Source organism: Bubalus bubalis, chromosome 23, assembly GCF_019923935.1.
Source record: "Bubalus bubalis isolate 160015118507 breed Murrah chromosome 23, NDDB_SH_1, whole genome shotgun sequence".
In the NCBI taxonomy this organism is placed as follows: Eukaryota; Metazoa; Chordata; class Mammalia; order Artiodactyla; family Bovidae; genus Bubalus; species Bubalus bubalis.
The window spans coordinates 15,491,944-15,518,063 of record NC_059179.1 but is presented as its reverse complement, the minus strand read 5'-3'; the positions used below and the strand labels follow the sequence as shown (position 1 = coordinate 15,518,063).

General features: G+C 41.1%; 1 pseudogene; it reads right to left on the bottom strand.

Moving 5' to 3' along the window:
• Nucleotides 1–1,959: 1,959 nt before the first annotated feature.
• LOC102401382 overlaps nt 1,960–26,120 on the bottom strand; it is a 34,187-nt pseudogene continuing 10,026 nt past the window's right edge.

Below are 26,120 nucleotides of genomic sequence, written 5' to 3'. Positions count from 1 at the left end.
ATAAAGAAAACGTAGTCTATACATAAAATGGAATATTATTCAGGCTTAAAAAAGGAAGGGAATTCTTACCATGCTACATGGATGAACCTTGAAAACATTATGCTAATTGAAATAAGTCAAACCTAAAAGGAAAACTACTGTATGATTCCACTTATATTCGGGGCCTAGAATAGTCAAATTTATTGAGACATAAAATAGAATGGTAGTTGCCAGGAACTGAGGGGAGGAGGGAAGGGGGAGTTATGATTTAATGGGTAGAGAGTGTCAGTTTGGGATGATGAAAGAGTCCTGTGATGGCTCATGGTGATTGTTGTACAGCAATGTGAATTCACTTAATGCCACTGAACTGTATACTTAAAAATGGTTAAAATGATAAATTTTATATTATGCATATTTACAACTATTTTAGAAAGTTAACAATATGACAGGAAAAACCCTTCTGAGGGTGTGCAGTAGACAGCTAAAAGAAAACAGCAATGTAAATCCAAAGTTAAAGCAAATCTAGGTCTACATACAAACTGAGGCATGCGAGATATTTTCCCCAACATGGCCATCCCCTCTCTTAAGTTCTGGCTCATAGTTATACAGAGGTAATAATGCATTTAAAAAAGGAAATAATAGGACTTCCCTGGTGGTCCAGTGGTTATCCTCCTGCCAGTGCAGGGGGCATCGGGTCCATCCCTGGTCTGGGCAGATCCCCACATGCTGCAGGGCAGCTAAGCCTGTGTGCCACAACCACTGAAGCGCCTGTGCTCTGCACCAAGAAGCCGCCACGATGAGAAGTCTGTGCGTGGCAACTAGAGAGTAGCCACAACTAGAGAAAGCCAGCATGCGGCAGTGAGGACCCAGCATGGCCAAAAATAATAAATAAATAAATATTTTTTAAAGAAAGAAATAACAGGAGGAAGAGCAGCAGCATGGTATTGCATGTTCCAGGCTTCTGAAACTTTTCCATCTAAGTGTCCCTCACAGCTAAGAAGTGTGAGCTTTGAACTCTAATTTCTGGACACAGAGTTTAAAGCCCTCATCAGAAATGCGAAGTTTAGTTTCTTTGAAGTTCAGCGTCCCAACTTCAAAATTTGTCAGTTTTCCATTCTGTTCCTTAATATATTTATGTTGATCTTAGTATCATTCTGGCAGGTAACTCATTCAGCTGATGCTGTTTGAGTGCATATGCCTAACCATTCACAATTCCTAGCAGGGGTAGAGTGGGGAACAAGAGAGATAAGGCTGCATTCCTCATAGAGATGTGGAAGGGGATGATGGAGGGAAAAAAAAGGATGCTAACATGAGGTAGCATCATGCAAAACCGTTCCCAACCATGTGAGTTTTGTTAGCTTCCTGAGCCTTCCCAGTTTGACACACTCGCCTGGGGGTTAGAACAGCGTTCTGTGTGGTTGTGCGAGTCTGAATGCATCCATTGGGTTCTCTTCATCTACATTTCCTCAGCTCAGAAGTCACAGGACTGGGTCACCAAGCAGTCATTGTTGGGCAAAGCAGAGCCCTGCAGGCCTTACCATGGCTGGAACTTTCTCCAGAAACTCCTTGCTTTATTTATTTATTTTTTTAAAGAAAGAGCAGTCTCCAGGCGTTTTTTGTTGTGTGACTAAGAAAACAAAACCAGGCAGAGAAGTCCCCGAGGAAAGTCATGCTTCAAGACTGTTTGCTGTGTAGCCCTTCATCTTCTAAGTACTTACTGTGTTTCATTTTAAAGATTTTAGACATTTATTTTATCACAAATGCAATCCAAGTGTGAATAAATAAATGTATTATCTTTTAAGAACGCACCCCCCTCCCCACCATGTTCCTTTAAACAGAAAAAGATTCTGAATGTTTCTTCATAGCCTATTTGGCCATAGTTGTCCCACCTGCAGTTTTAAAAACAGACTGAACTTGATCTTCTGAAATCCTTCCTAGACCTACAGCTCATTCTGTTGAAGAAATCCTGAGAGAGAAGTCCTACTGGTATTGTCAGTAGTCTCCAAAAGGTGAGGATGATAAATGGGCTGATGGCAACTAGAAGGGGTTTTCAGCAAAAGGAGAATCCTTGGGAAACTGGGCAGAGGCAAATCTTATCCACAAGATACCAGTTCCTTTGATGAGAGCCAGGAGAATGCCACCCATTGAGGCTTACCCAGCATGGATTCTGACCGCTTTCTTGCTCTCAGGATGGCTCCTGTGAAGGCTTCACTCATGATGGAGTTCCAGGTGTCTTCTTTTGCTCTGACTTGAACTGTACTGCAGTCTCAGAAAACAGACCTCTTCAGACTGCAAAGTTACCTCCCAACTGCGGAACCCTGGTTTTAATAGCTATCAAATTCCCTCGTTGTCGGTGATTTACTCCTACCAGAGAATTGTGGAAACCTTTGATTACTTGAGAGATCCCACTATTTATGGTTCCCATCCTAAAGGCCCCCACCGCAGCCATCCATAATGCACCAGGGGCAGGGCTGGCATGCCTCCTGCTCCACCTGGACTCCACTCCTTCTCGGTCAAGCCCTTGCTTTAATACTCTGCTCTGTTCCCACTCAGCAACAGACAGCTCCTATAGAAATGATTTCTGGTGCCCCAGGAAACCTATTTGCTCCTGTGGGAGCTTGCTTTCTGTTTGCAGTTGATCTGAGAATGAGGATGTCTGAACTTTAGACTTGGCTTCGTATGATAAAAGTACAGCATAATCCACCTTACCCCCAAGTTTGTTATAATTTGGGATTTGGATTCCACCCAGCTCTCATTATAATAATTGCTCTTTATTAAATGCTCAAAATATGCCAAGTGCTATTAAATGCATCGTTTCATTTAATCCTCAGGTGAACTTTACCAGACAGTTTAGCATAATAGCTGAAAGCAGGGCTCTGGAGGCAGACTGCCTGGATACTCTCCTGTCTGCCTTACTTAACAGCTGTGTGACTTCAGACAAGTTACTTAGCCTCCCTCTGAGCCTCGGTTTACACATCTGTAGAAAGGGATAATAATAGTACCCAACTGCTGTGAGAATGACTTGAGTTAATAACATGTATAACACCAGAGAGCAAGTTCTTTTTTAAAAAGATGTGTGTATTATTACCTCATTTTCCAGATGAGAAAATTGAGACTTAGAGATGTTAAACAACTTGCCAGAGTCACACTGGTGGGAGGACAGAGGTATGATTAGAACCCAGTGCCATCAGAAGCTGAAGTCCATGGTCCAGATGATTACTCATCCAGAAGACTTAATTACCAGGATTGCTCGCTTCCAAGAAAACCTCATTAGAGAGGTTTCTTTCACTTTATATCCTGGCTTGGACCTTAAGGCTCTTACTATGGCAGCATTCCATGACTACATGCTATACTACGATGATGCTGTGTGTCTTGTCTCTCTAGCTTATGGTGTCTCTGTAGCATCTTAACTTTCCCAATAATGAGATTTAATGGGCCAAGAGGAATAGATCAGATGAGCAAGAGAATGGAGGGAAAATAGTAGAGTGCCCAGACAAGCAGAGGATTCAGGAAGGGACTAAAATCAGATCTGTGTTATTTGTGGGGATCTTTACATATTGCCTAGGAACACCAACTACTCCTTTCCTGAGGGTCCTAGCCAAGACCCCAGCTTTGGACAACAGAAGTGAGTTAGGAAGAAATCAGAGGTGTGGATACTGGAGTGTGATAATGAGGTTATCTATAGAAGAGAAAATAGGCTGGCTTTAGTTAATATTATAAAAATTGCTTTTCTTTGCTTCTTAGCATTTTAATTTTTAATAGTACAAGTCCTCACGGGAGGAAGAATTAGGCAAAGGGTTTAATCATAAAACATTATTTACTTTACAAACAGTTGTATGGACACACACACACACACACACAATTCTTGGCAGCTACAATGTAACAGAGGCCAGCACTGGTTTTTCTGAAGGAGCATTAGTTTCCCCTTCAGTGGTGCAAAGATAGGAAATCAAGAAGTTCCATTTTTACACAAATCCTGGTATATTTGTTTAACCTTTCTCCTTGCTCCATATGTACATTCTAAATTATAAAACTAGGTTTTGAAGTTGTATGCAGTATTTAATACAGGTTAAAATTTTTAACAGTATAAAAGGATACATTATGAAGAACAAAAACTTTCCTCTCTTTCCTCAATTGCACTTCTCAAAGGCAATCACTGTAAACAGTCTCTGTTTCTAATTCTTCTAGTGATCACCATTATACTCTTACACATTCTTAGTTCTCTGTTACTGATTTATTAACTTTAGATGATTTCCTTTATTCTGCTTTGGAAGATGAAAAATTTCAGTGTATTTTACCACCTCCTACTTTCCCTTGTTCCATCATATCTTTTCGATCAACTGCTCTCTGACCAAGTTGGCATCTAGCATGGTGGGGATATGTTTGACTTTAGGATAATAATGGCTGCCCTTTGTCAAGTCTTTGTTCTTGCCAGGCAGGCAATATGCTAACAATTTAGATATGGTAATTTAGTTAATCTTCAGACCCACGCTACTCAAGAGGCAATATCCACCTTTTACAGATAAGTAAATTTAGGTTTTGGCTAGTTACGTTTCTTGCTCAGAGTTCTATAGTTATGACGGGTGAAGTTAGACTTAGCCTTGACTCTCTAACACTCAAGTCCACTTAACCACTACTGACCTAGAAAAACAAATGCTATAAGGCTAATCTAGTTCTGCCAAGGTGTATTCACCTTGTTCCTTTATTCTGCAAGTTATGTATGCATACGTGTATGTGTGTGCATGCACATGTTCATGAGTATCCACATTTAAAATGTAGAAATAAAATCTATGACAGATATTTAAAAGGGTGGGGGAGGGAAAAATAGATGGTCATAAGTTTCTTCATATAAAGTGAAAGTGAAGTCGCTCAGTCATGTCCGACTCTTAGAGACCCCATGGACTGCAGCCTACCAGGCTCCGCCGTCCATGGGATTTTCCAGGCAAGAGTACTGAAGTGGGGTGCCATTGCCTTCTCCATTCTTCATATAAGGATACATTTATTATTATTTTGTGGGTGACAGTCAATTATCTTTTAAAGATAATAAAAGGAGGAAAAGATCTTTTATATATACTCAAATATTTACCATTTCTGACACCCTTCTTGCCTTTGTGAAGATCTTAGTTTCTTTATGGTATCATTTTCCTTTAGCCTGAGGAACTTTTAAAAAACATTTTTGTGGAGAAGATTCTTGGAATAAGATAATGGAGTAGAAAGATCCAGAACTCACCTCCTCTTGTGGGCATACCAAAATTACAACCACTTACAAGCAACTGTTGATGAGAAAGACTGGAATCTAATAGAAAAAGATTTTCTACAACTAAAGATACAGAGAAAGATATACCCACATGAATTCAGAGTTCCAGAGAATAGCAAGGAGAGATAAGAAATCCTTCTTAAGTGAACAGTGAAAAGAAATAGAGGAAAGCAATAGAATGGGAAAGACTAAAGATCTCTTCAAGAAAATTAAAGATACCAAGGGAAATTTTTCATGCAAAGATGAGCATGAAAAAGAACAGAAACCACAAAGACCCACAGATGCAGAAGAGATTAAGAAGAGGTGGCAAGAATACACAGAACTGTACAAAAAAGGTCTTAATGACCTGGAAAACCCAAATGGTGTGGTCTCTCACCTAAAGCCAGACATCCTGGAGTGTGAAGTCAAGTGGGACTTAGGTAGCATTACTACAAACAAAGCCAGTGGAGGAGATGGAATTCCAGCTGAGCTATTGCAAATCCTAAAAGATGATGCTGTTAAATTGCTGCACTCAATATGTCAGCAAATTTGGAAAACTCTGAAGTGGCCACAGGACTGGAAAAGGCCAGTCAGTTTTCATTCCAACCTCAAAGAAAGGCAATGCTAAAGAATGTTCAAATTACCATACAATTGCACTCATTTCACATGCTAGCAAGATTATGCTCAAAATCCTTCAAGCTAGGCTTCAGCAGCACGTGAACCAAGAACTTTCAGATGTACAAAACTGGGTTTGGAAAAGGCAGAGGAACCAGAGATCAAATTGCCAACATCTGTTGGATCATGAAAAAGGAAGGGAGTTCCAAAAAACATATACTTCTGCTTCATTGACTTCACTAAAGCCTTTGACTGCGTGGATCACAATAAACTGTGGAAAATTCTTAAAGAGATAGGAATACCAGACCACCTTACCTGTCTCCTCAGAAACCTGTATGCAGGACAAGAACCAACTGAACTAGACATGAAACAACTGACTTGTTCAAACTTGGAAAACGAGTACATCAAGGTATTGTCACCCTGCTTATTTAACTTATATGCAGAGTATCATGTGAAATGCTGGGCTGAATGACTCACAAGCTGTAATCAAGATTGCTGGGAGAAATATCAACAACCTGAGATAGGGAGATGATACCACTTTAATGGCAGAAAACAAAGAGGAACTAAAGAGCCTCTTATTGAAGGTGAAAGGGGAGAGTAAAAAAGCTGACTTAAAACTCAACGTTCAAAAAAAGAAGATCATGGCATCTGATCACAGCACTTCATGGCAAATAGATGAGGAAAAGTGGAAATAGAGACAGATTTTCTTTTCTTGGGCTTCAAAATCACTGCAGATGGTGACTGCAGCCATGAAATTAAAACACGCTTGCTCCTTGGGAAAAAAGCTAGGACAAGCCTAAACAGCATATTAAAAAGAAGAGACATCATTTTTCCACAGAGGTCGATCTAGTCAAAGCTATGGTTTTCCCATTACTCATGTATGGATGTGAGAGTTGGCCCATAAAAGAAGGCGGAATGCTGAAGAATTGATGCTTTTGAACTGTGGTGTTGGAGAAGACTCTTGAGAGTCACTTGGACAGCAAGGAGATCAAACCAGTCAATCCTAAAGAAAATCAACCCTGAATATTCATTGGAAGAACTGATACTGAAGCTGAAGCTCCAATACTTTGGCCACCTGATGTGAAGAGCTGACTCATTGGAAAAGACCCTGATGCTGGGAGAGATTGAGGGCAAGACGAGAAGGGGGAGAAAGAGGATGCAATGGTTGGATGGCACCACCGACTCAATGGACATGAGTTTCAACAAACTCTGGGAGATAGTGAAGAACAGGGAAGCCTCGCATGCTGCAGTCCATGGGGTTGAAAAGAATTGGACATGACTTAGGGACTGAACAACTGAACGACAACAAAAGATATAAGGAAGGAACCACAATAAACTGATAGAAGGGGCAAAGTCATCATATAGTCATAAGACCAATACCCCAGGTTCAGTTCAGTCGCTCAGTCATGTCCAACTCTTTGCGAACCCATGAATCGCAGCACGCCAGGCCTCCCTGTCCATCACCAACTCCCGGAGTTCACTCAGACTCACGTCCATCAAGTCAGTGATGCCATCCAGCCATCTCATCCTCTGTCGTCTCCTTCTCCTCCTGCCCCCAATCCCTCCCAGCATCAGAGTCTTTTCCAATGACTCAACTCTTCGCATGAGGAGGCCAAAGTACTGGAGTTTCAGCTTCAGCATCATTCCTTCCAAAGAAATCCCAGGGCTGATCTCCTTCACAATGGACTGGTTGGATCTCCTTGCAGTCCAAGGGACTCTCAAGAGTCTTCTCCAACACCACAGTTCAAAAGCATCAATTCTTTCTTCACAGTCCAACTCTCACATCCATACATGACCACAGGAAAAACCAAAGTCTTGACTAGACGAACCTTTGTTGGCAAAGTAATGTCTCTGCTTTTGAATATGCTATCTAGGTTGGTCATAACTTTCCTTCCAAGTGGTAAGCGTCTTTTAATTTCATGACTGCAGTCACCAACTGCAGTGATCTTGGAGCCCAAAAAAATAAAGTCTGACAGTGTTTCCACTGTTTCCCCATCTATTTCCCATGAAGTGATGGGACCAGATGCCATGATCTTAGTTTTCTGAATGTTGAGCTTTAAGCCAACTTTTTCACTCTCCACTTTCACTTTCTTTCTTTTTTTTTTTTAATTTTTAAACTTTACATAATTGTATTAGTTTTGCCAAATATCAAAATGAATCTGCCACAGGTATACATGTGTTCCCCATCCTGAACCCTCCTCCCTCCTCCCTCCCCATTCCATCCCTCTGGGTCATCCCAGTGCACCAGCCCCAAGCATCCAGTATTGTGTATCGAACCTCGACTGGCAACTCGTTTCATACATGATATTTTACATGTTTCAATGCCATTCTCCCAAATCTTCCCACCCTCTCCCTCTCTCTCAGAGTCCATAAGACTGTTCTATACATCAGTGTCTCTTTTTCCACTTTCACTTTCATCAAGAGGCTTTGTAGTTCCTCTTCACTTTCTGCCATAAGGGTGGTGTCATCTGCATATCTGAGCTTATTGATATTTCTCCCAGCAATCTTGATTCCAGCTTGTGTTTCTTCCAGTCCAGTGTTTCTCATGATGTACTCTGCATATAAGTTAAATAAGCAGGCTGACAATATACAGCCTTGACGTACTCCTTTTCCTATTTGGAACCAGTCTGTTGTTCCATGTCCAGTTCTAACTGTTGCTTCCTGACCTGCATACAAATTTCTCAAGAGGCAGATCAGGTGGTCTGGTATTTCCATCTCTTTCAGAATTTTCCACAGTTGATTGTGATCCACACAGTCAAAGGCTTTGGCATAGTCAATAAAGCAGAAATAGATGTTTTTCTGGAACTCTCTTGCTTTTTCCATGATCCAGCAGATGTTGGCAATTTGATCTCTGGTTCCTCTGCCTTTTCTAAAACCAGCTTGAACATCAGGAAGTTCACGGTTCACGTATTGCTGAAGCCTGGCTTGGAGAATTTTGAGCATTACTTTACTAGCGTGTGAGATGAGTGCAATTGTGCGGTAGTTTGAGCATTCTTTGGCATTGCCTTTCTTTGGGATTGGAATGAAAACTGACCTTTTCCAGTCCTGTGGCCACTGCTGAGTTTTCCAAATTTGCTGGCATATTGAGTGCAGCACTTTCACAGCATCATCTTTCAGGATTTGAAATAGCTCAACTGGAATTCTATCACCTCCACTAGCTTTGTTTGTAGTGATGCTTTCTAAGGCCCACTTGACTTCACATTCCAGGATGTCCAGCTCTAGGTCAGTGATCACACTATCGTGATTATCTGGGTCGTGAAGATCTTTTTTGGACAGTTCTTCTGTGTATTCTTGCCACCTCTTCTTAATATCTTCTGCTTCTGTTAGGTCCATACCATTTCTGTCCTTTAGTGGGCCCATCTTTGCATGAAATGTTCCCTTGGTATCTCTAATTTTCTTGAAGAGATCTCTAGTCTTTCCTATTCTGTTGTTTTCCTCTATTTCTTTGCATTGATCACTGAGGAAGGCTTTCTTATCTCTTCTTGCTATTCTTTGGAACTCTGCATTCAGATGCTTGTATCTTTCCTTTTCTCCTTTGCTTTTCATTTCTCTTCTTTTCACAGCTGTTTGTAAGGCCTCCCCAGACAGCCATTTTGCTTTTTTGCATTTCTTTTCCATGGGGATGGTCTTGATCCCTGTCTCCTGTACAATGTCATGAACCTCATTCCATAGTTCATCAGGCACTCTATCTATCAGATCTAGTCCCTTAAATCTATTTCTCACTTCCACTGTATAATCATAAGGGATTTGATTGAGGTCATACCTGAATGGTCTAGTGGTTTTCCCTACTTTCTTCAATTTAAGTCTGAATTTGGCAATAAGGAGTTCATGGTCTGAGCCACAGTCAGCTCCCGGTCTTGTTTTTGCTGACTGTATAGAGCTTCTCCATCTTTGGCTGCAAATAATATAATCAGTCTGATTTCAGTGTTGACCATCTGGTGATGTCCATGTGTAGAGTCTTCTCTTGTGTTGTTGGAAGAGGGTGTTTGCTATGACCAGTGCATTTTCTTGGCAAAACTCTATTAGCCTTTGCCCTGCTTCATTCCATACTCCAAGGCCAAATTTGCCTGTTACTCCAGGTGTTTCTTGACTTCCTACTTTTGCATTCCAGTCCCCTAGAATGAAAAGGACATCTTTTTGGGGTGTTAGTTCTAAAAGGTCTTGTAGGTCTTCATAGAACTGTTCAACTTCAGCTTCTTCAGCGTTACTGGTTGGGGCATAGACTTGGATTACTGTGATATTGAATGGTTTGCCTTGGAAACGAACAGAGATCATTCTGTCGTTTTTGAGATTGCATCCAAGTACTGCATTTCGGACTCTTTTGTTGACCATGATGGCTACTCCATTTCTTCTGAGGGATTCCTGCCCTTGGTAGTAGATATAATGGTCATCTGAGTTAAATTCACCCATTCCAGTCCATTTCAGTTTGCTGATTCCTAGAATGTCAACGTTCACTCTTGCCACCTCTTGTTTGACCACTTCCAATTTGCCTTGATTCATGGACCTGACATTCCAGGTTCCTATGCAGCTATTCCAAATCCTGAAAGATGATGCTGTGAAAGAGCTGCACTCAATATGCCAGCAAATTTGGAAGACTCAGCAGTGGCCACAGGACTGGAAAAGGTCAGTTTTCATTCCAATCCCAAAGAAAGGCAATGCCAAAGAATGCTCAAACTACCGCACAATTGCACTCATCTCACACGCTAGTAAAGTAATGCTCAAAATTCTCCAAGCCAGGCTTCAGCAATACGTGAACCGTGAACTTCCTGATGTTCAAGCTGGTTTTAGAAAAGGCAGAGGAACCAGAGATCAAATTGCCAACATCTGCTGGATCATGGAAAAAGCAAGAGAGTTCCAGAAAAACATCTATTTCTGCTTTATTGACTATGCCAAAGCCTTTGACTGTGTGGATCACAATCAACTGTGGAAAATTCTGAAAGAGATGGGAATACCAGACCACCTGATCTGCCTCTTGAGAAATTTGTATGCAGGTCAGGAAGCAACAGTTAGAACTGGACATGGAACAACAGACTGGCTCCAAATAGGAAAAGGAGTACGTCAAGGCTGTATATTGTCAGCCTGCTTATTTAACTTATATGCAGAGTACATCATGAGAAACACTGGACTGGAAGAAACACAAGCTGGAATCAAGATTGCTGGGAGAAATATCAATAAGCTCAGATATGCAGATGACACCACCCTTATGGCAGAAAGTGAAGAGGAACTACAAAGCCTCTTGATGAAAGTGAAAGTGGAGAGTGAAAAAGTTGGCTTAAAGCTCAACATTCAGAAAACTAAGATCATGGCATCTGGTCCCATCACTTCATGGGAAATAGATGGGGAAACAGTGGAAACACTGTCAGACTTTATTTTTCTGGGCTCCAAAATCACTGCAGATGGTGACTGCAGCCATGAAATTAAAAGACACTTACTCCTTGGAAGGAAAGTTATGACCAACCTAGATAGCATATTAAAAAGCAGAGACATTACTTTGCCAACAAAGGTTCGTCTAGTCAAGACTTTGGTTTTTCCTGTGGTCATGTATGGATGTGAGAGTTGGACTGTGAAGAAGGCTGAGCGCCGAAGAATTGATGCTTTTGAACTGTGGTGTTGGAGAAGACTCTTGAGAGTCCCTTGGACTACAAGGAGATCCAACCAGTCCATTGTGAAGGAGATCAGCCCTGGGATTTCTTTGGAAGGAATGATGCTAAAGCTGAAACTCCAGTCCTTTGGCCACCTCATGTGAAGAGTTGAGTCATTGGAAAAGACTCTGATGCTGGGAGGGATTGGGGGCAGGAGGAGAAGGAGACGACAGAGGATGAGATGGCTGGATGGCATCACTGACTTGATGGACGTGAGTCTGAGTGAACTCCGGGAGTTGGTGATGGACAGGGAGGCCTGGCGTGCTGCGATTCATGGGTTCACAAAGAGTCGGACACGACTGAGCAACTGATATGATCTGATCTGACCTGATGCAATATTACTTTTTACAGCATCGGACCTTGCTTCTATCACCAGTCACAATCACAACTGGGTATTCTTTTTGCTTTGGCTCCATCCCTTCATTCTTTCTGGAGTTATTTCTCCACTGATCTCCAGTAGCATATTGGGCACCTACTGTCCTGGGGAGTTCCTCTTTCAGTATCCTATCATTTTGCCTTTTCATACTGTTCATGGGGTTCTCAAGGCAAGAATACTGAAGTGGTTTGCCATTCCGTTCTCCAGTGGACCACATTCTGTCAGACCTCTCCACCATGACCCGCCTGTCTTGGGTTGACCCACGGGCATGGCTTAGTTTCATTGAGTTAGACAAGGCTGTGGTCCTAGTGTGATTAGATTGACTAGTTTTCTGTGAGTATGGTTTCAGTGTGTCTGCCCTCTGATGCCCTCTTGCAACACCTACTGTCTTACTTGGGTTTCTCTTACCTTGGGCGTGGGGTATCTCTTCACGGCTGCTCCAGCAAAGCACAGCCGCTGCTCCTTACCTTGGACAAGGGGTATCCCTCACTGCCGCCCTTCCTGACCTTCAATGTGGGATAGCTCCTCTAGGCCCTCCTGCGCCCGCGCAGCCACGGCTCCTTGGATGTGGGGCTGGTCCTCCTGGCGGCCGCCCCTGGCCTCAGGCGTGGGGTTGGTCCTCCCGGCCGCGGCCCCTGACCTTGGACACGAGGTAGCTCCTCCCGGCCGCCGCCCCTGGCTTCAGGCTTGGGGGTGCAGGGTAGCTCCTCTCGGCCGCCGCCCCCGACCTTGGATGCGGGGTAGCTCCTCTTGGCCGCCCCCCCTGACCTTGGACGCTGGGTAGCTCTTCTCAGCCGATCCTGCGCCGCCGCAGCCTGGCACTCTGGGCCACTGCCCCTGACCTCGGACGTGGAGTAACTCCTCTTGGCCGCCGCCCTTCAGGCATGAGGTCCTTCCGGTGGTCACCCACGAAGGGGAGGATAATTACAGCTACTTAGGGTCTCCTCAAGGATCAAGGGGTCTGAACCCCATACTAGGTTCCTCAGCCCAGGGGTCTTATACTGGGAGGAAAAGCCCCTAGAAGGTTTGGCTTTGAAGACCAGCTAGGTTCACTTTTGGGAGACTTGGAGTGCTGTGGGAAGTAGACTCCACTCTTAAAGGGGGCACACAAAATCTCACATGCTCCAATATCTTGGACAGAAGTAGTAATTTGAAAGGAGCTGGGTGAGACCCACCTGTTGATCTTGGAGAGTCTCCCAGAGAGGCAGGAGGCAGCTGGAGCTCCCCCTGGGGACACAGACACTGGTGTCAGCAATTCTTGAGAACCCATTCTACCACTTGGACACTGGTGCTGATGGTAGCAAGAGTAAAACTGCAAAAACCACAAATATGTGGAAGCTAGACACTATACTACTAAATAACTAATGGATCACTGAAGAAATTACAGATGAAATTTTAAAATACTTGGAGAAAATGAAAACATAACAATCCAAAATCTGTAGGATGTTTTAAGAGGGAAGTTTGTGGTAATACAAGCCTACCTCAGGAAAAAGAAAATTCTTAAACAACCTAACTTTATACCTAAAGGAACTAGAAAAAGAAAACAAACAAAACTCAGTTAGTAGAAGGAAATAATTCATAAAGACCAGAGCAGAAATAAACGAAATAGAGTTTAAAAAGCAATAAAAAATGTCAATAAAACTAAAAACCAAAACATGACACCAAACCAGACAAATATATAACAAAAAAAGAAAACTACAAGTCAGTGTTACTGATGAACATAGATGCAAAAATCCTCAACAAAATATTAGCAAATGGAATTCAAAAATACATTAAAAGGATTATTCACCATAATCAAGTGGAATTTATCCCAAAGATTCCTGAATAGGTCAGTATGCCAGGATAGGTCAACATCCACATGTCAATACCCACCCTGTTAACAAATTAAATAATAAAAATCATATGATCATGTTAATAAATACACAAAAAAATCTTTTGACAAAATTCGACATCCATATATGATGTTGAATCAATGAAGTGGGTATACAGGAAACATACTTCAGCATAATAGAGATCATATATGATAAGCCCACCCTCTTTGACATAAATAATAGCACTATATTTTTGGATCTGTCTCCTAAGGCAAAATAAATGAAAGCAAAAATATGGAACCTAGTTAAACTTAAATCTTTTGCACAGCAAAGGAAACCATCATCAAAACATGAAATAAAAACACCCTACTGAATGGGAGAAAATATTTGCAAATGATGTGACCAGGAAGAGGTTAATATCCAAAATACAAAACCAACTCATACAACTCAAAAAAAAGAAAAAACAAAAACAAAAAAATGCAACCCAATTTAAAAAATGGAGTGAACATCTGAATAGGCATTTCTCCAAAGAAGATATAGAGATGGCCAACAGGCACATGAAAAGATGTGCAGCATAGCTAATCATGAAAAATGTAAATCAGAACCACAATGGAGTATCACCTCACACCTGTCGGAATGGCTGTCATCAAATAGAACACGAATAACAAATGTTTGCAATATGTTTAGAAAAAGGAACCCTTGTACACTGTTGGTGGGAATGTCAATTGGTGCCGCCACTATGGAAACAGTATGGAAGTTCCCAAAAAAACTAAAAACAGAGCTACTGTACAATCTAACAATTCCATTCCTGGGTATCTATCAAAAGAAAATGAAAATACTAAGTTGAAGATATATATATATATATATATATATATCCCAGTGTTCATTGTATTCTGATATATATATAGTAATCCTATCTATCTATCTATATATATATATACCCCTCCATATATATAGAAAGAGAGGTATGATACTCAGCCTTTAAAAAAATGAAATTTTGCCATTTGCAACAACATAGATGGACATGAAGGGTATTGGAAATGACTGACATAATAGTGGATTGATTGAATCAGACTTTATGAATCTTGTTGATCAGTCACTCAGTTGTGTCTGACTCTTTGCAACCCCATGGACTACAGCACGCCAGGCTTTCCTGTCCTTCACTTACCCCCAGGAGTTTGTTCAAACCATGACCACTGAGTCGATGATGCCATCCAACGATCTCATTCTCTGTTGCTTAGTAAAATAAGTCAAGCAGAGAAGCATAAATACTGTATGATATCACTTATATGTGGAATTTTAAAAATAAAGCAAATGAATGAATATAACAAAACAGGAACAGACTCACAGATATAAAGAACTAGTGGTTACCAGTGGGGAGAGGGAAAGGGGAGGGGCAAGATAGAGGTAGATGATTAAGAGATACAAACTGCTAGCATAGTGTAGTGTTAGTCGCTCAGTGGTGTCTGACTCTTTCTGACCCCATGGACTGTAGCCCGCTGGGCTCCTCTGTCCATGGAATTCTCCAGGCAGAATACTGGAGTGGGTTGCCATTCCTTTCTCCAATATAAACTACTATGTGTAAAATAAGTAAGCTACAGCACAGAATATATATTTATAGCACAGAAATATAACCAATTTTTTATAATAACCTTAAATGGATATAATCTATAATATTTTGAATCACTCTATTGTACACCTGAAATTAATATGATATTATAAATCAACTATACTTCAATTTTTAAAAAATGAGCAACATATCTGCTGGCAACTAAGTCTCTTATTCTTTTTCTGAAACATGTCTTTTGAGGGATATTTTTGTTAAATATATAATTATATGTTGGCTGCTTTTTTTTCTTTTCACCCTTTAAAAATCTTATTCTATTTTCTTTTGGCTTGTATTTTCTTTGATGAGACATCAGTAATTTTCTTATCTCTGTGCCCTTGTTTTCCCTGTCAACTTTTTATTATTGATTTTCATCAGTATTCATTTGTGTAATTTATAGTTTTCTCTGTGTTTATCCTGCTTGAGGATCATTGAGCTTCTTGGATCTTTAAGTTGATAGTTCTGTCAAATATAGAAAAATTAGCAACCATTATTTTTTCAAATATTTTCTCAGTCCCTCCTCCCTACCACTATACTACCTCCCTAATACATTTATACAAATGTTAGACTGCTTCATTTTGTTTCACAAATCACTGATTCTCTTGATTGTTTAAATTGAAGTATAGACTATGGTTTTTCCAGTAGTCATGTATGGATGTGAGAATTGGGCTATAAAGAAAGCTGAGCACCAAAGAATTGATGCTTTTGAACTGTGGTGTTAGAGAAGACTCTTGGGAGTCCCTTCGACTGCAAGGAGATCCAACCAGTCCATCCTAAAGTAAATCAGTCCTGGGTATTCATTGGAATGACTGATATTGAGGCTGAAACTCCAATATTTTGGCCACCTAATGTGAAGAGCTGACTCATTTGAAAAGACCCTGATGTTGGGAAAGATTGAAGGCAGGAGGAGAAGGGGATGACAGAGGATGAGATGGTTAGATGGCATTACCAACTCAATGGACATGAGTTTGGGTAAACTCTGGGAGTTGGTGATGGACAGGGAGACCTGGCGTTCTGCAGTTCATGGGGTCCCAAAGAGTCGGACATGACTGAGCAACTGAACTGAACTGAAATGATTTATAATATTGTGTTAGATTTAGGTGTACAGCAAAGTGATCCAGTTATATATATACATATGTGTGTGTGTGTGTGTATTCAGATTATTTTCCATTATAAGTTATTGAATACAGTGCCCTGTGCTATACAGTAAATCCTTGTTACTTATCTCTTTGTGTATAGCGTTTTGTATCGGTTAATCTTATAATGTATCTCCTCCCACTTCCCTTTCCCCTTTGGTAACCTTAAGTTTGTTTTCTACATCTGTAAGTCTGTTTCTGTTTTGGATTCTCCTCCTCTATGCCAGGATCTAAATGCCTTTAAAGCTGGGGCGTTTGCAGGACTTACCTCATTTGTTTCCCCCCTTCAGAGATTACAGTCTTGAGGAGCTTGTTGTTCTGTATCTAAAAGTAGATGTTTTAAATATTAGTCTGTATTTATCAATATTTTAGTTATGGCAGGGGGTAGTATCAGTTAGTGCATTACAAGCTGAAGTTGAAGTCCTCTATCCTCAGAGTTTTGAGCTAATAAAATGGAGGTCCAGTTGGTGATAGGTATACTGAAAGCTTAGAAATTGAGATAGTCTTACCAAACTGCAAAACCACTTTGGATTTTATTCCCATGCAGATATGTAGTTAACAACCCCTTGAATCTTCAGCCAATATACCAACCAAGTCTATACACCTTCTGAAATCCATCATGTTTTTCCTTTCACTGTCCTTTCTTATTGGTTGATTAGCATAGCTACTTTTTGAATGCCCTGTTCTTACTTGCGGAGATGATTTTTTTAATGTGATTATCATGTGCCATAATTATTTTTGTAAAGTCATATTTTATTGAAGTATAACTATCATATAGGAAAAAATGCACAAATCATAAGTGTATACCTCAAAGAATGATCACAAATTTAATATGCCCATGAAGATAATACTCAGGTCAAGAAATGTGAGACTTCCCTCATGGTTTAATGGCTAAGACTCTGTGCTTCCACTTCAGAGGGTATGGATTTTATTTCTGGTCAGGGAACTAAGATCCCACATGCCATGAGGCACAGCCAAAATAAATAAATAATAAAAGGAAAAAGAAAAATGTACTTGACAAAATTAAAAAGCACATTTATTTTTAAAAAGAAAGAAATGTAACCAGTTCTTCAAACGTTTCTCTTGTGCCTCCTCCCCATCAGTACACCCCTTCCAAAGATAATCAAAACCCAGACTTTTAAAGCTATACGTTAGTTTTGCTTGTTTTTAAACTTCACTTGGACATGGAACAACAGACTGGTTCCAAATATGAAAAGGAATACGTCAAGGCTATATATTGTTACCCTGCTTATTTAACTTATATGCAGAGTACATCATGAGAAACACTGGGCTGGAAGAAGCACAAGCTGGAATCAAGACTGCTGGGAGAAATATCAATAACCTCAGATATGCAGATGACACTACCTTATGGCAGAAAGTGAAGAGGAACTAAACCTCTTGATGAAAGTGAAAGAGGAGAGTGAAAAAGTTGGCTTAAAGCTCAACATTCAGACAACTAAGATCATGGCATCTGGTCCCATCACTTCATGGGAAATAGATGGGGAAACAGTGGAAACACTGTCAGACTTTATTTTGGGGGGCTCCAAAATCACTGCAGATGGTGACTGCAGCCATGAAATTAAAAGATACTTACTCCTTGGAAGGAAAGTTATGACCAACCTAGATAGCATATTCAAAAGCAGAGACATTACTTTGCCAACAAAGGTCTGGCTAGTCAAGGCAATGGTTTTTCCAGTGGTCATGTATGGATGTAAGAGTTGGACTGTGAAGAAAGCTGAGCACCAAAGAATTGATGCTTTTGAACTGTGGTGTTGGAGAAGACTCTTGACAGTCCCTTGGACTGCAAGGAGATCCAACCAGTCCATTCTGAAGGAGATCCCTGGGATTTCTTTGGAAGGAATGATGCTAAAGCTGAAACTCCAGTCCTTTGGCCACCTCATGCGAAGAGTTGACTCATTGGAAAAGACTCTGATGCTGGGAGGGATTGGGGGCAGGAGGAGAAGGGGACGACAGAGGATGAGATGGTTGGATGGCATCACTGACTCGATAGACTTGAGTCTGAGTGAACTCCAGGAGTTGGTGATGGACAGGAAGGCCTGGCATGCTGCGATTCATGGGGTCGCAAAGAGTCGGACACAACTGAGCAACTGAACTGAACTGAAATGTCATATGATGGGAATTATACAGTATGCATTTGTTTTTGTGTGGCTTCTCATTCAGTATCATGTTTGTGAAATTCATCCTTGTTAGCGTATGTAGTTTTATTGGCTCATTTTGTTCTTTGTATAACATTATATGAACATATGATGTATAATTATCAATACTGACTATTACAAGGCAACACTGCCACATTTAGAACTATAGTATCTTTTGCCCATTTAATATATTTCAATTGCAAAATCCTGAAGATATTATTAGACTGAAGTTTCAAAAAAATGTTATATTCTCTATATCCTGAGCTTTAAAGCTCAAATTCAGATGAATTCACATGCATATATCAACTGTATACTATGTGCCGGTACCAGGCTAGACACCAGGATACCTTTGAGAATTTCACCATCTAATGAAGAATAGATATACAAGTAGATGTTTAGATTGTCTAAAAATGACGAAAGCAGCCTGGTTTGTGCAAATGGTGTTTGATCTCTGTGTTTTACCGCTTTGGGGCCTTTTCTTCCAGGACAGAGAGCATGGAGAGCCAGCTGCTTGCCAGCCTGTGGGAGCCAGGAAGAATGTCCAGAGCAGTGCACTTGTGTTGGATTGCAAACCTTCATCAGCTCTGGTTTCTAATATCTGCATGTGTTTTTATCACATAGAACGTGGAAGAATGGGGTGAGTAGTCAATAGAGTTCTTAATAATGTTAAAAATGATAGCTGTTAACATTTTGTCTTTCCTCTGTGCTGGGAGCTGTCCTAAGCATATTACAAGTGTTATTTATTCCTCCCAGCAACTTATAAGGTGAATGCTATCATCATCCCCATTGCCCAGATGATGGAGTGAGATGGTGAGAGAGTAGCTTGCCTTGGCATCACACAGTAAGTGGTGAATTTGGATGCAAGTGATGGACACAGGATGAGGGTCTATTTCCCCACCCTGTTGCTGTACTTCAAAGTCTCTTGCTACTGCCCTGACACTGTTGATTAGGGTTTGCAAATCTTTGAAGCTGCTGGGGAAATGATACTGATGAAATCTCAAGTCTGGGAAGGAATTTGCATTTTGCTATCAAGTTTACATGCATTTCCCCCATTTGATGCCCATAGCCATTCTCTATGGTACAGCCCATGTATTGGTATTAGTGTCTTTTACAAAAGGGAGAGACTGAAGCCAGGAGGGGTTAGATGACAGGAATCACACAGTTAATTTTTGACAGTCCACAGCAGACTGTCCCCTGCCTCTGGTTTCCCTTCTAACCTGCAGATGGAGCTGTGTCATCTCAGAACTCTTGTTCCCACCCCCAGACACTGAGCTCCTCAAAGGACTTGGGGAGCATCTTTCCTCTCTCTATGCTATTGCACAGCACTTGCCCCTGCCTTGAAGGCTGATTTGGCTCTTTCCTCCCCCTTTAGTCTGGAACCAAGCTGCTCTGATTTGAATCCAGCTCCACTATTTACTGTGAGCCTGTTTCCTCATCTGTAAAATGGAGAGAATAATGTTATCTACCTCATAGGGTGTTGTAAGGACTAAATGAGGGTTCTCATGCAGGGCTCTCTGAACAGGGCTGGATGGATCATACAGTATGTGCTCAATAAATGTTAGCTGTTGTGATCACTCCCTCAAGCCTCATCTTGGTGGTGAGCCCCTTGTCCAAGCCTCCTCCAACCCTTTGAGCCTTATATTAGCTTTCTGTTGGATGTTTCTACTACCTTTGCACTCACATCTAAGGTGGCACTTGTCATACCTGTCCACATTCCTGCTTTTTGCATCACTTCCCAACTTCCCCAACTGTAATTTCTTTATTCACTTTTGGCTCTGCAGTGTCAGGCACAGTGTTTAGCACATAATGGGTGCTCAATAAATATTTAGTAAGCAAACTAACATTATTTTAGTTGATGTTCATCCAAGTGTCAGTAGTCTGGTTTCCAAGGGGACCTCTGAGTTTGCAGGGGAGTCCTGCTGGTACAAACAGCTCTTTTGTGCAGTATGTAAAGACATCCCTCTAAGTGAATACACTGAGAAGATCCTCAGAGCTGATGTGACCCTATGCTAGCTAGGGTGCCCAGTTTAGCCAGTCCAGCTCTGGCTGAACTTCAGCCCCCCACTCCCCTTCCAGCCCAGGATCAAACTGGAGATTTCAGATGCCTCATAGCACAACCTCATATTGCTGAACAGAACATCTGGTTGCAGAAATAGTGTCCTGCCAGCCTCATTTCACAGCAACCAACCTCATAGTCTGAGACAATGTGCTCTGGAAATGGAAGAAAAACAAGCACCACAGAGGTTGGTCCTGGATTGCTGTCGCCAGCAAAGCAGGTAGGGATCAAAAGTGGTCGATGCACAGTTTGGGAAAAGAAACAAGAGACAGAATTAAAGTTTTAAGGATGGGACCAGGGGACTCAAGACCTTGGGTCAAGAGCCCTGCTCCTCGGAGCCACATCACGTTTATTTAGTGTCTTGGCAAGCAGAAGCTATCTGTTGTGTTATGATGAAGTCAGCCTCCTGTGTCCCTGGTCACGTCTCCCATTTTATTGATTACTTTAAACTATCTTTGTTATTTTCTTGTACAAGGGCTATCACCTAGCTGGAGGTCATAGACCCACATATGCCTTGGGGAAACATCTTAGTGTGTGCCCAAGCAGTGTTCTGAATTTGCACTGATCCCGTGTTCCCAGGTCCACACTATGTTTTTCCTTAGCTTATCAGGGCATGACAACCCCAACTGATCAACCCGATGTACTTTTATTTGGGTTATACTGTATTGCTATATTTTGCTTTTATTCTTTCCCCATGGTGATTTTCTCATGGCTTAGCCAGAGCAACAGGCAGCTGACTATTAACCCCTGCATATCCCCCTTTTTGTTTTTGTAGCAGAAGATATGTTGATCTTGCAACTTCTTTCTTCATTAGTTCTCGGATGGTTTTTCGTGTGCATCTGAGGACTAAACAGAAGATTATAGTGAAACAGCAAAACATAGCTAGTGTTTTAGTGAGGTCATCTCCGATGTCTTTGATCCACTCGAGAGGACTCAATGAGTTAAGGCCCTCTGCTATTCCTTGAAGTCTATCTGTACCTGGTAATGGGCTAAGAGAAACATGCTGCATGCCAATGGTTTTTGCTTGTAGCTTTTTAATATCTAGAGTAAGGTTGTCAGCTGTATGGCGCTGCAAGTGCTGTCTAACCTTTTCCCAGGAGTATTTAGATTGGTTATATTCCTAGGGGGTCACACAAAAAGTAGTAATGTTCCAGTCACACTTTAAATGTATTTGTAATTTAAGATTTTGTGCTTCTTCTCCTAAGAGTAGCACTGCATTTTCTAAATCCACCAACCTGTTGTTAATCTCCTCATCTATATGAGTTTGGGCTCCCCAGTATACTCTGAGATTTTTGTGTATGTCTGGAGACAGTCTTTTTTGTACCTTGATGAGGCTGTTCAGAACCCAAATGTCTCCAATTTCTGGAGGGATGAGACAGAGAGAAAAGAAAAATATTTTCATTTTACCCACAGGTATAAATCACTAAATTATTTTAAACCATCAGTGACTCGAGGAGAAGAGGGTTTTTTTTTTTAATATCTGAAAACAAAGATTAGAAGCTAGTAATATGTCAGACAAAAAGTCATGAAAATTGTAGTCATATTTAGCTGTTCAATCTCATGTAACCAACCCTTTTGTTTTGTGGTCCTTGCCTGATGACAAAGGACATCAGGGAACGTGATAGTCTCCAAGAAGCTCATGAAATTTTTGCCAGTGTCTGTACGACCTGTCCAGCAAAGTGGGGGCCCTGATCACTGGAGATTTAAGAAAATGTATTTTAACCATTTTTTTTTCCATTGTGAGATATTAACCCTACAGCCAGGAAAGGCTTATCCTATCAAATAAAAGTGAAATTTGTCAGGGAGCCAGGAAAGGCCAAGTGGCCATCTTGGATTTCCCATAGCCCCAGCTGTTTGGTTTATAGCCATTTTTCCATTTTAAATTTCCTGATGAGGAGTTAATTTTGTAGAAGTAGAATGTGCTTTGTCCATGTGTATCATAGTCTTCATAGATCATTGTGAAACAACACTCATTCATTTTATCAAAGTAACAAAAGATTTTAAAAACAAGTATGAATCACTTAAAGACCAAGAAATTTACATAGTCCATTATCAAAAGTCACATCCCAAGAAGACTTTGTCTTTTTTTAACAGGAAGAGAAAATCAAATTCCAGATTGGTACCAGCTTATATTCATTTTGAAACAATAGTTATTCACTTAGTCAAAGTAACAATAAAAGATTTCAAAGGCAGTTTAATGTCTTAAGAAACTACACTTCTGTATTCATCACTCTATTTGCCCATTCAGAGAACAGCCACCTGTAAGTTCAGATATATTTCCTTTTTCCTTAATAGAATGTAATTCCATTCCTTATACCTTTTTATTAAAAACACATCTTACTTTCCTTTAGCAACTGTGAACTGTACTTTATAGCATCATTCTGTAGATTGGTAAATATAAATCATCCAAAGCTATGTCATTTGCAAAAGTATCTTCACAAAGTCAATAAATAAACCAGGTATCAATTCAATATCAATACCAGTCAAGGCTATGGTTTTTCCTGTGGTCATGTATGGATGTGAGAGTTGGACTGTGAAGAAGGCTGAGCGCCGAAGAATTGATGCTTTTGAACTGTGGTGTTGGAGAAGACTCTTGAGAGTCCCTTGGACTGCAAGGAGATCCAACCAGTCCATTCTGAAGGAGATCAGCCCTGGGATTTCTTTGGAAGGACTGATGCTAAAGCTGAAACTCCAGTCCTTTGGCCACCTCATGCTTAGAGTTGACTCATTGGAAAAGACTCTGATGCTGGAAGGGATTGGGGGCAGGAGAAGAAGGGGACGACAGAGGATGAGATGGCTGGATGGCATCACTGACTCGATGGACGTGGTCTGAGTGAACCCTGGGAGTTGGTGATGGACAGGGAGGCCTGGCGTGCTGCGATTCATGGGGTTGCAAAAAGTCAGACACGTCTGAGCGACTGATCTGATCTGATCTGATCTGATCAATTCAATAATGAATATTTCCCAGTTCACACAAGCCTGAAATTCATTTTAATTTTTTTGAATTTAGAATTGTTTGATTCATAAGCACTTACTTCTCTTTCAGTTCAATTCAGTTCAGTCGCTCAGTCTTCTCCGACTCTTTGTGACCCCATGAATTGCAGCACGCCAAGCCTCCCTGTCCATCACCAACTCCTGGAGTTCACTCAGACTCACGTCCATCGAGTCAGTGATGCCATCCAGCCATCTCATCCTCTGTCATCTCCTTCTTCTCCTGCCCCCAATCCCTCCCAGCATCAGAGTCTTTTCCAATGAGTCAACTCTTCACATGAGGTGGCCAAAGGACTGGAGTTTCAGCTTTAGCATCATTCCTTCCAAAGAAATCCCAGGGCTGATCTCCTTCAGAATGGACTGGATGGATCTTCTTGCAGTCCAAGGGACTCTCAAGGGTCTTCTCCAATACCACAGTTCAAAAGCATCAATTCTTCGGTGCTCAGCCTTCTTTACAGTCCAACTCTCACATCCATACATGACCACAGGAAAAACCATAGCCTTGACTAGATGGACCTTTGTTGGCAAAGTAATGTCTCTGCTTTTGAATATGCTATCTAGGTTGGACATAACTTTCCTTCCAAGAAGTAAGTGTCTTTTAATTTCATGGCTACAGTCACCATCTGCAGTGATTTTGGAGCCCAAAAAATAAAGTCTGACACTGTTTCCACTGTTTCCCCATCTATTTCCCATGAAGTGATGGGACCAGATGCCATGATCTTCGTTTTCTGAATGTTGAGCTTTAAGCCAACTTTTTCACTCTTCACTTTCACTTTTATCAAGAGGCTTTTGAGTTCCTCTTCACTTTCTGCCATAAGGGTGGTGTCATCTGCATATCTGAGGTTATTGATATTTCTCCTGGCAATCTTGATTCCAGCTTATGTACTTCTCTTTAGGCCAATTAAATAGAGTTCATTGACCAATTAGCCTTTAGCAATTTTGTCCAATGACAAAGACACACACTGAGACATACATAAATTTAGACAGACATATAGACAGGGATCTCATAGTTTTCTGCTTGATATTTAAAATGTCTCTTTGCCCCTTCTTTTTTCTTGGTTTGAGTTCTACTGATTTCTTCATGGCTGGAGTCCCAGATAGAGTGGGCTGTATATCCCAAAGACACGATAAGAGTTAACTTTAGGTTTTTTCCCCGGCCTGTTTTTGTTTCTCAGACAGAAATGGAGCTCCAAAAAAGTATTTTAACAAGGCAGCTTTTTCTTAATTGCACGTGCAAAAAGAACTGGTTTTGCAATTTTAAAAAGACTCATTTTAACTAGTTTTCTCTGGAGTCTAAAGAATATCATGGCCATTCAGTATAAAAAATGTCATCTCTGTTTTTGTAGTCATAGTTGCATAGTTAAAAATAAAACCAGTGAATGTTCAAATTGGCTCTGATGACGGGGTGGACAGACTGATAAGTTTTCCCAGCAGAGACTGTCTCTCTGGGCAGGTGAGGTCTTCTCTTAAAGAAAACCTGTCCTTTAGCCTCTATTTTCTCCCAGGCTCTTATGCAGTATCACCTCACCTGTTCTATAGCTGATCTTCCATAAGCACTTGATTTTGAGTTCTCCCCCAATTTCCACTGCCTATCAATTGACCTAAAGAGATGGGGATCTGTCTGGCTTGGTCATGAGCCACCATAATCAAATGGGAATCCTCAGCTAGTCCCTGCACTATTTCTAAGGTAAAAGGAGAATTTACTCCATAATTTTGAACAGCTTGCTTAAGTTTCTTTAGTATTTTGAAGAGAATCTGTTTGTGTACAGCCTCATATACCCCATTAGGATTATTAGGATAGTGGTTCATGTATTGTCCTTGGAAATATCATAGTCATAGCCTCCAAGTCGCCCTCCTGTCTAGTCTGACAAATACCTTCCTGGAGGGGTGACAGAACTGCTGTCCATGACGAGGAAGGAAAAACTTGAGTCACTCCAGATGTTAAGACAGGAGCGGGAGGAAGAGGAGGTAAAGGAAATTTGTCCTCCCCAAACAAAGGTGCAGAAGGTAGCTTTAAGAGTCTCCTGCGTTTTTTGTTCTATACCCTCTCCCTTTGACTGGGTTTCACCTTCGTTCTCACTCCCTTCTGAGCTTTCTGGGCTCTGAAGAGGTTCTAAAATAGATTTTATCAGTGTCCAAAATTGACCAGATAGATATAGACAAGGGCACTCCCTCGCAAAGAAGTTTCTCTAATTTACTACCTACCTTCTCCCATGTTCCTAAATCTAGAGTACTGGGAGAAGGGAACCATGAGCAATGTTTCTCAATGGTTTGTAAAAGTTCCAATAGCCGGCCCTCTCTCTTTTTTTTTTTTTTTGTCGTTCCCCCTTCTTCCCACCCCCTCACCTTCCCGCGCCCCGGCCCCATAACAATACCGCCGGTATTGTTCTGAGCTTTCTGAATTTCCTATATTTAACCCCGCTTTCAATGCCTGAGAGTGTTATTTACCGCAAAGGGGGATTTTCAGAGGCCTCACCCCACTCTTCTGCAGGACCGTGCACTTCAGGACTGTTGAG